This window comes from Pygocentrus nattereri, chromosome 14 (assembly GCF_015220715.1).
Source record: "Pygocentrus nattereri isolate fPygNat1 chromosome 14, fPygNat1.pri, whole genome shotgun sequence".
NCBI lineage: Eukaryota > Metazoa > Chordata > Actinopteri > Characiformes > Serrasalmidae > Pygocentrus > Pygocentrus nattereri.
In genome coordinates this window covers 20,991,121-21,001,923 of record NC_051224.1, presented here as the reverse complement: position 1 = coordinate 21,001,923, position 10,803 = coordinate 20,991,121, and positions in this window count along the sequence as shown.

The window sequence follows — 10,803 nt, the reverse complement described above, 5'->3', positions numbered from 1 at the left end:
TCAGCTGTTGGAAATAAGTCACTTCACAGTTGGAAGCAAATAATTTATATCCAAAGTGCTGATATCTAGTTCCTCTGACCTTGGCATCAATATTAATGGTATTCTGGTAACACCTCCCCACGTCCACAATTTCAGACTTGCACTATATTGCCACCCAAATTATTGAATTCAGGTGTTCCAATCACTTCCGGGCCACAGTTGTAGAAAACCAAGCACCTAGGCATGCAGACTGCTTCTACAAACATTTGTGAAAGAACTCATTGAATTCCAGCATGGTACCATGATAGGAATGAAGTGGTCGGCCATGTAAGATGACAGCGGGGTCAGTGGACACTGAGACACATAGTGCGCAGAGGTCACCAACTTTTTGTAGAGTCAATCACTACAGACCTCCAAACTTCATGTGGCCTTCAGATTAGCTCAAGAACAGTGTAGAGAGCTTCATGGAATGGGTATCCATGGCCAAGCAGCTGCATCCAAGCCTTACATCACCGAGTGCAATGCAAAGCGTGGAATGCAATGGTGTAAAGCGCCGCCACTGGACTCTAGAGCAGTGGAGACGTGTTCTCTGGTGTGACCAATCATGCTTCTCCGTCTTTCAATCTGATGGACAGGTCTGGGTTTGGTGGTTGCCAGGAGAACGGTACTTGTCTGACTGCATTGCGCCAAGTGTAAAGTTTGGTGGAGGGGGGATTATGATGTGGGGCTGTTTTTCAGGAGTTGGGCTCAGCCCTTTCGCTCCAGTGAAAGGAACTCTTAATGCTTCAGCAGACCAAAAGATTTTTGACAATTTCATGCTCCCAATTTTGTGGGAACAGTTTTGGGATGACCCCTTCCTGTTCAAGCATGACTGCGAACCAGTGCACAAAGCAAGGTCCATAAAGACATGGATGAGTGAGTTTGGTGTGGAAGAACTTGACCGGCCTGCACAGAGTCCTGACCTCAACCCGATAGAACACCTTTGGGATGAATTAGAGCAGAAGCTCCAAGCCAGGCCTTCTTGTCCAACATCAGTGTCTGACCTCACATATGCGCTTCTGGAAGAATGGTCAAAAATTCATAAACACACTCCTAAACCTTATGGAAAGCCTTCCCAGAAGAGGTGAAGCTGTCATAGCAGCAAAGGGTGGGCCGACATCATGTTAAACCCTATGGATTAAAAATGGGAGCTCACTCAGTTGTGCATCTGAAGGCAGACGAGCGAATACTTTTGGCAACATTGTGTATCTTTGACCTTTGATCTAAGACAGTATCTTTCCATCATGATAATATTGCTTGTCTTCAACCGTCCCTCAGCGTAGCTGATGTAGAAACACTTGCATAGCCTGCATTTGTGACACTGCGGCTAAACTACTGTAATGTTCTCTCATCTGACCTCCCTGCGAAAGTCTTCAGAGGGTTACAGTAAGTACAGAATGCTGCTACTAGGATGCTCACGTATTTTAGGAAGACTTGACCACCACTGCCCTTCAGGGTCTCCACAGATTACCTATCACATTCTGTCTTCAGTACAAGGCTCTTATTATTATGTATAAAGCTTTGGCTCCTCATTACCTGGTTGAGCTTCATCATATACCCTATTCCTTGAGATCGCATAATGCAGGCCTTCTTTACATTCCAAGGTTTAAACTGACCTCTATGGATGGTTGATCATTTAGTGAGGGAGGCCTCGTCTCCTTCCTTATTTAAATCTCTGTTAAAGACTGTCAGTGTTTCTCTTGTGCTTGAATGTTATACCTGTATATTTTCTGTATAATGCCTTCCTGCTCTTTGAGTGTAAAGCACCTTTAATGATCAATGATGATGAACGATTATTGATTATTGGTTATTATTGGATTATTGGTTATACAGTTTTCCACCTTACCAAAAAAGTAGTCAATCACCAAACACAGTGTTTGGCTTCTGACGTATCTGCTTTTTTGGGTTGTTGTCCATTTGGAGTGGGAATTCAGGTGGATACATTTTTTTTTATTCTTTAATCCCAAAACTAAATCTTAATATGTCTATTAACATCTCCTGTATGTATATATGCAGAAAGAAGAGCTTAATTCCAAACATATTTTACAGTCACTGGTGTTGTATGAATATGGTGTAACACCAGTGACGGTGACTCCAGTGACTTTCTGGTTAAAACTGAGGATTTTGTACATCAGCTGACTTGTCACTCTGGTGACCTTGTGCAACTATTTAAAATCAGTAATAAGAATGATTGATATACTGCATTAATTTGACAAACATTTTAGTTACCCAGCATAACGGTGGAGGCAAGGAGGTGGGATGCAAATGTGAGTTACTTTTATTCGAATTAGAGCCCAGAATGGCTGGAGATTTGAAAAACAGACAAATCCATGACCAAAACAAACTACAAGATGAAATAAAACAAGAGACAAGATAACATCCACAACGCAAGACAGAGACTGAACAAACACAGGAGTATAAATACATAGAGGGGAAATGAGGAACACCTGGGACTAATGAGGGGTGGAGCACAGACAGGTGGAACAGATAACAAGGGGCTCAAGCCAAAGAAGTAGTTTAATGGAGCTGAAAATACAGTGTTAAAATGTAAAATAAGAGTCCTGATAAGAGTCACCAGTGAACAAAATCTCTGCGACAAATATATTTTTTAATAAAATCTATATTTTTAACTGTAGTTTAACATTAATGATATAAAAAGTATACATTAATCTGTTTTATACAAATTCCCGAGATAAAAATATTGTTTTATATTAAAATACTCTCAATTTCAAGTTTCTCAAATGTTGAAAATGGCTTTTGTGACGAGCTGTTTTAGATGCAGAGCGACTATGAAACAGGATAAAAAGAGAAAAATCAGAGAAGCATAAGGGAAAAATGCTATTTAATCTTAGCTCAACTGTGTAAATGTACATACTGTCTTTTGGACAGCCCTGCAACCTTTGTGACATGGTGTCCCACTGCAAATGGAGAATGACCCCTTTAGTTTAGCACTGGAGCTACAAGGCTAATGTAGCTAGTTAGAAGATTTGTGATCTTGCACAATGCTAACTGCTAATGGAAGAGAACTGTAGGTGTTGTTTTTGTTTTGTAACACAAGAGGGCAGTATGAACTTTTTTATTTCAAAGCCTTACTGAATAACTGCACTCAGTTTAGTGTTCAGCTCTGCAGTAAGAGCTGTTCTAACAGCGTGTGCTTGTGGTTAAACTCAGAGCTAATCCTGTGGCCGTAGCACTGTTAGGCCAACTCAAACCACAATGAGGGAGTCACAACACGCCAGTGGCTTGGCACCAACGCTGGAGACATTCCTACTAAAACTCTAAGCTCTCTAAACAGCAAACAGCCTCAGTAAACTTTTAAAAGCTCTTGAAAGTCTCTAAATACTGTTTTCAGGAGACTAGTGCAGACTTTTCTTATTCTAAAAACTCAAGCAGTCTGTCAAGTTAGTCTGTAGAAGGAAAATATAAAGCGTATAATTTGAGAAAACAATGGAAATCCCAACTATCATGTGTCTCTAAATCTTTAGTGTGTGTGTGTGTGTGTGTGTGTGTGTGTGTGTGTGTGTGTGAATACTAAGCTGTTTGATTTTTAAATTCGTTGACAGTAAATCTCTCTTTCTGTAAAGTAAAATACAACAAAATATGTAAGTAGAGAAGAAGCACTTTTGACTGAAAGAATGTGAAGGTCCTCCGCTTAATGCAATGGTTCTATACCAATTTAAGGGGATTCCACAAATTTTCCATAATAATTGGTGTAAGGAAATCCTTGCAACATGACCTACACAATTCATGTAGCTGTTCAGAGGGGTTTGATGTGAAATGGTTCACAGTAGAGAAACTTAAAGCCTCTGATTTCTTTACAGTGGTGGTGATATGAACCAGGGGTTTACACGACTACAACACAGATATAGCCATTTTATTCACTATCCAAATCCATCAGTGAACCTACACGTGTCTTCTGAGTTTTAATATGGAATGTTGGTGATGGTAAAATAGTGATAAATCTGAAAACATAAGTTCTCTTTGGAGACTATTTTGGCTTACAATGCCCTGCATGTAATCCCTCCACCGTACATTCCTTAAAAAAGTCTCAGCCATCACATTTCTGATATACCTGATCTAAATTCTCCAATGGCAGTGAAAACATTACAAAATGTAGGGTTGTCACTGGGCAAATGCACAGAGATCTGTGTTCATAAAGAGGCTTTTTCCATGTAAAGATGCTTTTTTAGCATACTTTCCCTGTCGGCTAGTGATTCCTGAGTACTGATACTAACTTCGGCCCAATCCCATTTCACCCCTCACCTCTACCACTTAGCCCTTAGCCCTCCGTTTTGCACATGCATGCCTAGAGAGTAGGGTGTCCCGATTCTTGTTGAGTTAGAGGGGGATGGTGAAGTGTTAGGCCTACATGGCCCTCCAGATGGAGGTTTTACAGAGGTTCACTCCAAACAAGAAAAAACGGCTGCACAACCCCTTAACAGAACGGTAACCACTGTTTTATCTTAGTTTGTTGTTTCAATGTATTTTCTTCATAAGAAGCTTAAAAAATCTCTACTCATTTCCTCATGTCTTGGTAACTAGCTAGCTAAATTTCCCGTTTCACCTTTATCTTGCCGAACTACTCCATAGGTGCCTATAAATACTGATATTTATACAAGTTTAGCTTTACATATTAAATATATTTTATTTTAGTAAAAGTTAAATAAATATATAAATATTTAGATGCTTAAGAAAATAGATTTTGTAAGTTAAGACTGGCTTATTATTCTGCAATGCAACAAGAACCATATTTCACAACTGAAAATTGAATAATATTATTGTGTAAAATAGTTAAAACAGAACTGAACAAAATTTTCAGTTAGTCTATAAGCCTACAAGGTGCACAGCATGCATGAGGGCATGGAGCAACAGAACCATGAACCCTCAAAGAAACCTTTGCATGACTAATGAGTACTTTACATCATTAAGTAGTTCTTCAAATTGACAGAGAATGTGCTGTTGATGCTTCTATATAGAACTATATAGAAAAGAGTCCTATATAGCACCAAAAAGCGTTCTTCTATTGTGACAATGTCAATCATGTAGCCACCAAAGAAACCTTTTTGGTGTTATACAGAACCCTATTCAAAAAAAGTTCTGTATAAAACCACACAGTACATTTTCCATTAATCGAAAGAACGCTTGTATGATGCAAAGAGCCCTTTAATCATGCAAAGGGTTCTTTGAGTGTTCTATGTGGAACCATTTTCTTTACTAAAGAACCCTTGAAGAACCGTCTTTAAGTGTGTATTTCTGATCAGTGCTAAAAAATTCCAAATTTCTCAAGTCGTCTTGTATATGGATATTAGTATATGTAGATATTCTATATGATCAAAAATGACTCTGTATTTAACCCCTTCAATTTCCAGGACCACCAGCAGGCTCAACGTTTTATTACACACTTCTATAACCTAAGAATAGCTCAGTCAGTTTGCATTGAAGTCCCTGAAGTTACTAATTAATAAGCCTTGGTATATAATATGTCTGGGATTTGAAGGGTTAAAGTGTCCGTGTCAGAGTGCAGCTCAGTCTATGTCTGGCTGTGGGGTCTGGGAGGAAAGACTCTGTCCCCTCTCAGTTCCCATGACCTAATCTCAGTGCCAGCTCCAGATGCCACAGCCAGCGTGCCGTCTCCAGAGGGCCCGGCCCAGCATCTGCAGCCAAGCGCTTCAAGCAGTTCTGCACAAACCCCACAGAAGCTACCTATTCATTCATCCACATGGTTTTTCCACTCTGTAGCAAACGCTTTATACATGCTCTGCTGTGTCGAGGAACGGCTGTGAGGAAGCTTTGTACCAGCTGTGAACTGAAGAGAGTCTAATAGTTCGTGGTTATGTGAAACAGTGAGTTAGTGAGCCTCTTTGCAGTAGATACTTCAGTCGCTGGAGGCCTGCTGGGTTTGGCAGTGTATGAAAGTGGGTGGAGCTCCTGTACAGAGAGTCTGACTGATGCAATCAGAGTGCAACTAACGGTTAGGTGGTGTGCATCTGATCTGTTTACTTTTACTTCCTAAAGTTCACATAAACAGTCCGGTAAAGTTATGAAGTTCTTCTGCCCAAAGCAGCACAGAGAATTGAAGTACAAAGTAAGAATATATTGTAAGTAGTAAGCAAGTATATTTTATTTAGAAAGCCCATTTAAATGGCCCGTGTCCCTCATCTTTCTTGTACTTTATTTTTTTATTTTTCCCCCTGAGGTCCACTTATACATACACTTTTTACATGCCATATCTGTGGTTTCATGTGCCAGAAACGGTCATGAATCATTTTAACATGCCATTTTCCAACCTCTCTTATTGTTTCTGCACTTTTAAGACGAACATACAGTCACATGCAAAGGTTTAGGGAACGCTGATCAAGTGACATGTTTTTGTTGATTTTGTAAGTGTTAATAAGTTATACATCCCCTAGAGAGAAACACACTTCTGCACATTTTAATGCACATTTTCTGCTTACTGTTTACTGAATTTAACAAATAAAACATAAAATGTGGCCTGTGCAAAAGTTCTGTTTTGCTTTGTCTTTTTCAGAAGGCTAAACTTGGCAAATAAATAGAAATTGTGCACTAAATATTGGAGAAAAATTCCATCTTTAAGTAGGTTCTCTGTAGAGTGAACTCATTTTCACTTAGAAAATGCACCAGTTAAAACGTTATAGCATGTATGTATGTATAGTATGTAAATGAACTATGTTCACATTATCTACTCTTTACTGTGCTTTATTCAAAAAGCGGTCCAAGCTGAAACACTCCTTATAACTACAGTGTGAGTGGGCGGGGCTACACTGCTGTAGACCGAATAAGTAGGTGATGTCACTGAAACTATAAATTTGAGTTAGACTGCTTGTTTTTCCATTTATGAGCTGTATGGACCGTGAAGTGGTAGTAAAGGTGCGATATGAAACATTAACAGTTTACACACGACATACAGTTTTTAAAGTGAGGAAAATTCAGTTTTCCATGATATGGATCTATAGCTGGGTGAACAAACGAGACACTTGTGGATGTAAAACAAACCATTAGTTTTTTATTAAAAAGAGGACAATCCAAAAGAGCAGAGTTAACACCAGACCAGATCAAAAACCCAAAGAGGAAAACGTGGTACATGGGATCAGACAAATGAGTAGTAAGGAAACAAGTGGAGGCTTAAACTGGTAACCTTAGCTATAGGGGAAAATCTGTAAACCAGCAAGGAAATGAGAAAAGCTTAGTACACACTGGCAAAACAGAGCCGGTACTTTACACTGAATGAAGCAAACATCCATCCATCCATCCATTTTCTAAGCCGCTTCTCCGTCAGGGTCGTGGGGGGATGCGGGAGCCTATCCCAGCAGTCTTCGGGCGGAAGGTAGGATACACCCTGGACAGGTTGCCAGTCCATCGCAGGGCTGAAGCAAACATGCAGACAGATATTTAATAATGTAATTAATTCTAATTCAGCCATGGCCAGGGTATATTTTGGTTTGTCCATCTGAATTTTCATGACCAAATCATAAGGTAAATTATTCAGTAACTGAACTAATTTATATTTTATTTATTTATTTATTTGTTTGTTTGTAAAAGCTCCCCTCAGATTAACAGAACATGTGTTTATGATCTACACATATCGCTATACATTTACTGCTGAAAGACAAAAATCTGGGATGCTCGTTGTATTATTTTTAGAAAAAAAATTTTTACAGAGCAGATCACTGAAAAGATTCCATCTGTTTATGGTTTATAGTCCAGATTTGTGGAAAAATGGATCAACTTTCAGTAGAAAAAAAAACAGTGAGTTCAACTTCTTTTATTATAAGGGTTTAAAATGACATCACCATCTATTTGACTGGAGACAGTTACAGTTACAGACAGTTACAGCCTCATACGACACCCACCTTTTGAATGAAGTTTATGAAATATGAAAGTTATGAAGAATATGACAAAGTGCAACTTAGACCCACCCATGGTTTCAAGGAGTTGGTGAGGTTAAGTCGTGGCCTTACTAAGTCGTGGCCGGGCAATATTTTTATTTATACATAATGTCACCAGAGTGGCACCGTAAGAAGATTTAATAGGTGATAACAATTAAATCAGACGTGATGAATGATTGGTTGTTGATGAACTGATGCATGTTGGGAATTGGAGTTCGTAAGACAGAGTTCGTCTAAAAGAGCCAGGAAGTGTCCTTTACAATACAAACAGTCGACCAAAGTGCTGGTCATAGTTAAGAATATCCTGATAAACATCAATATACATGCAAAATGTAAATGTGACACAGATAAGCAATGTAGAAAAAATGCTAATTTAAGAAATGGAATGGAAGGGGAATTCCACAAATATTTCTAAATCTCTGCATAATTCCATTGCAGAGATGTAACAGTCATTCAGAGTGGTTAGAGAGACTCTTCTTTACACTGGTGGTGATAGGAACCAGGGATCTTCAACACAAATACAGTCACTTTATTTACTATCCAAAACCACCTGTGAACATATATGTGTCCTCTGGGGTCTATATTAAATGTTGATGTTCAACTTTTTTGAAATGTGTTGTTGTCTTTGTACAATTTTGACACACATGTAGGGTTTAGATGATTTACACATCATTGCACAAAAATGTATTTGTTACTATTAAATATAATCATTTTCTGTGAGAGAGCTTTTAGAGGCATAGAACTTTTTAGATGTCTGGTTCCTATCACCACCATTGTGAAATTTTTACATATTAATGGAATTCCCCCTTGAGAACATACCGCATAAAACATCAGTATACCAGACAAATGCAAACATGACCCAAACATACAATGGCTATATTTACATACATAAGATATAAGTTTACATCAAAATGGTGATGTAGAAAGGTGTGTATCAGTGATATGGAAGGATATGAGACCTTTTAGAGCTTTAAAACATTTAATAGCACCTTGACTGGACCCATAATGGACAGGTTAGTGGACCTGTAATGTCTGACCTTCTAAAAGGATCTTAACCCTTATGCTTTCTTCTTGCTGGACTGCATTCGCAATGGTGGCAGAATGTGTTGGAGGTGTTGTCACACAAACAAAAGCCTACACATGTCTGCACAGCAAAGTCCCATCTTTGTAACTTAGAGGATCCAGTTGTGTCCGTGTGTTTCTTAAAGGGCCCATATCTTGTAAAATGTTCCTCAGTTTGATGTAGTAAGTAAAGATGGTTAAAGCATCAACACATAATGTTTACTGCTCATCCATACGGTCCAACTATGGACACTAAGCTGCAAAAGCAGCCAGTTTTGGCTTCGTTATTTACCCCCACCCATCCACACTGAAGCTATAAGGAATATTTCAACTTTCAGTAGTTTTTGACTGAGGTGTAATACAGGGCAGCGAATCAGAACACACCTCATTTACATATATCAGACTTAAAGGCACAGGAACAAAAACAGCCTGTTTCATTCTAAGGGTAAAGGGGGGCTGGAAAATGCATATGTAAAAGTGAATTATTGTTGTTTTTGATAAATAAGTCACACAAATATTGTAAGTGGATTTCAGGGAAAGAATACCGTCCAGGAAAATGCTGGATATGGGCCCTTTAACTGAATATTTTTGGCTGTAGATTTACCTTATGATTATTTGATTTCTTGGGAAAAAAGGCTGATTTGTATTTGAAACTCACTCCGGAGTCTATTGTCTATTGTGTTCTGTCACCTGGAAATGGAGGCTGATGTGTCAGAGGATGCTGACCCATCAACATGAGTCACATAAGGCAGCTTAAGGAAATGTACCAGATTTACATATACTGACTATGTACTTATCAGACTGAGTGCTCTCAGCAAAAAGGCTTCTGTTCATTGTTTCATTTACACATGTCCACCTATTCAGCCTGCAGTAGCTTTGTGTTGTCCTATAGACTTAACACTGCTGTCTGGAAAAAAAACTTTCCGTTTTTTGCTATAGCACCACCAACTGGTAGAACTGACTGTGCTTGTGTGAGTAAAGAAGCAGTACCTATTAACCAGCATTCATGCCTGTACAACTTATGGTTTGGTTTGCATGGTTCGTTTTAAGGCAGTATATGAATAATAAGAAGAATATTGGGCCCCTAATTAACCCTCTATTACTCGCATTATGAGAGCAAATAAAAAAAACTATTCACTTCACTTTTTCTGCATGAAATGGTCCTTGATTTTTTTCCAAACCTGTTCATTAAGTTCAAAAATATAATAATAATAATAATAATAATAATAATACGATGTGCAGGTGTCCTTTCTGAATATGTTGCCTTAAGGTAACATTGTGCAACAATGGAAATAAATGGTACAGAGCTGTGTTCTCTGAAATGGTGAGACTTGCCTTGTGACTGGCTAAATATATTTCTACTGTCACACAGTGTTGCTTCTAGGCAACCAACATATTTCTGCAAATTCTCATAAAAAAATGTATACTGAATGTCAATAAAGAGGTTTAAAAGTGTCCGCTAAGAGATATTATGATCAAGACCATGCTTTTTATTGACTTACTCAAACTCTCCCCTTTATTGATAACCCTACCACTGTCTTTAAATATATACAATGTTATTGTAAAGTGAGGAAAATTAGTTTGTTGCCCCAAGGCAACACCGTGCAATTGAATGTGAAGAATGAAGAATTGACAGTGAATATAACATACTGAATAGTGAATAAAGAAAAGAAATGAGACAGTCATTGAACTTAAGTATTTCGATTTACCAGTGAAAACCAGTGACTGCTGTTAGACACTTCTCAAAGTGATGATGAGAAATAAATCCAAGAAAACTGATGATTATGTTAGATTTAAATGGACTCTAACTGCTAAT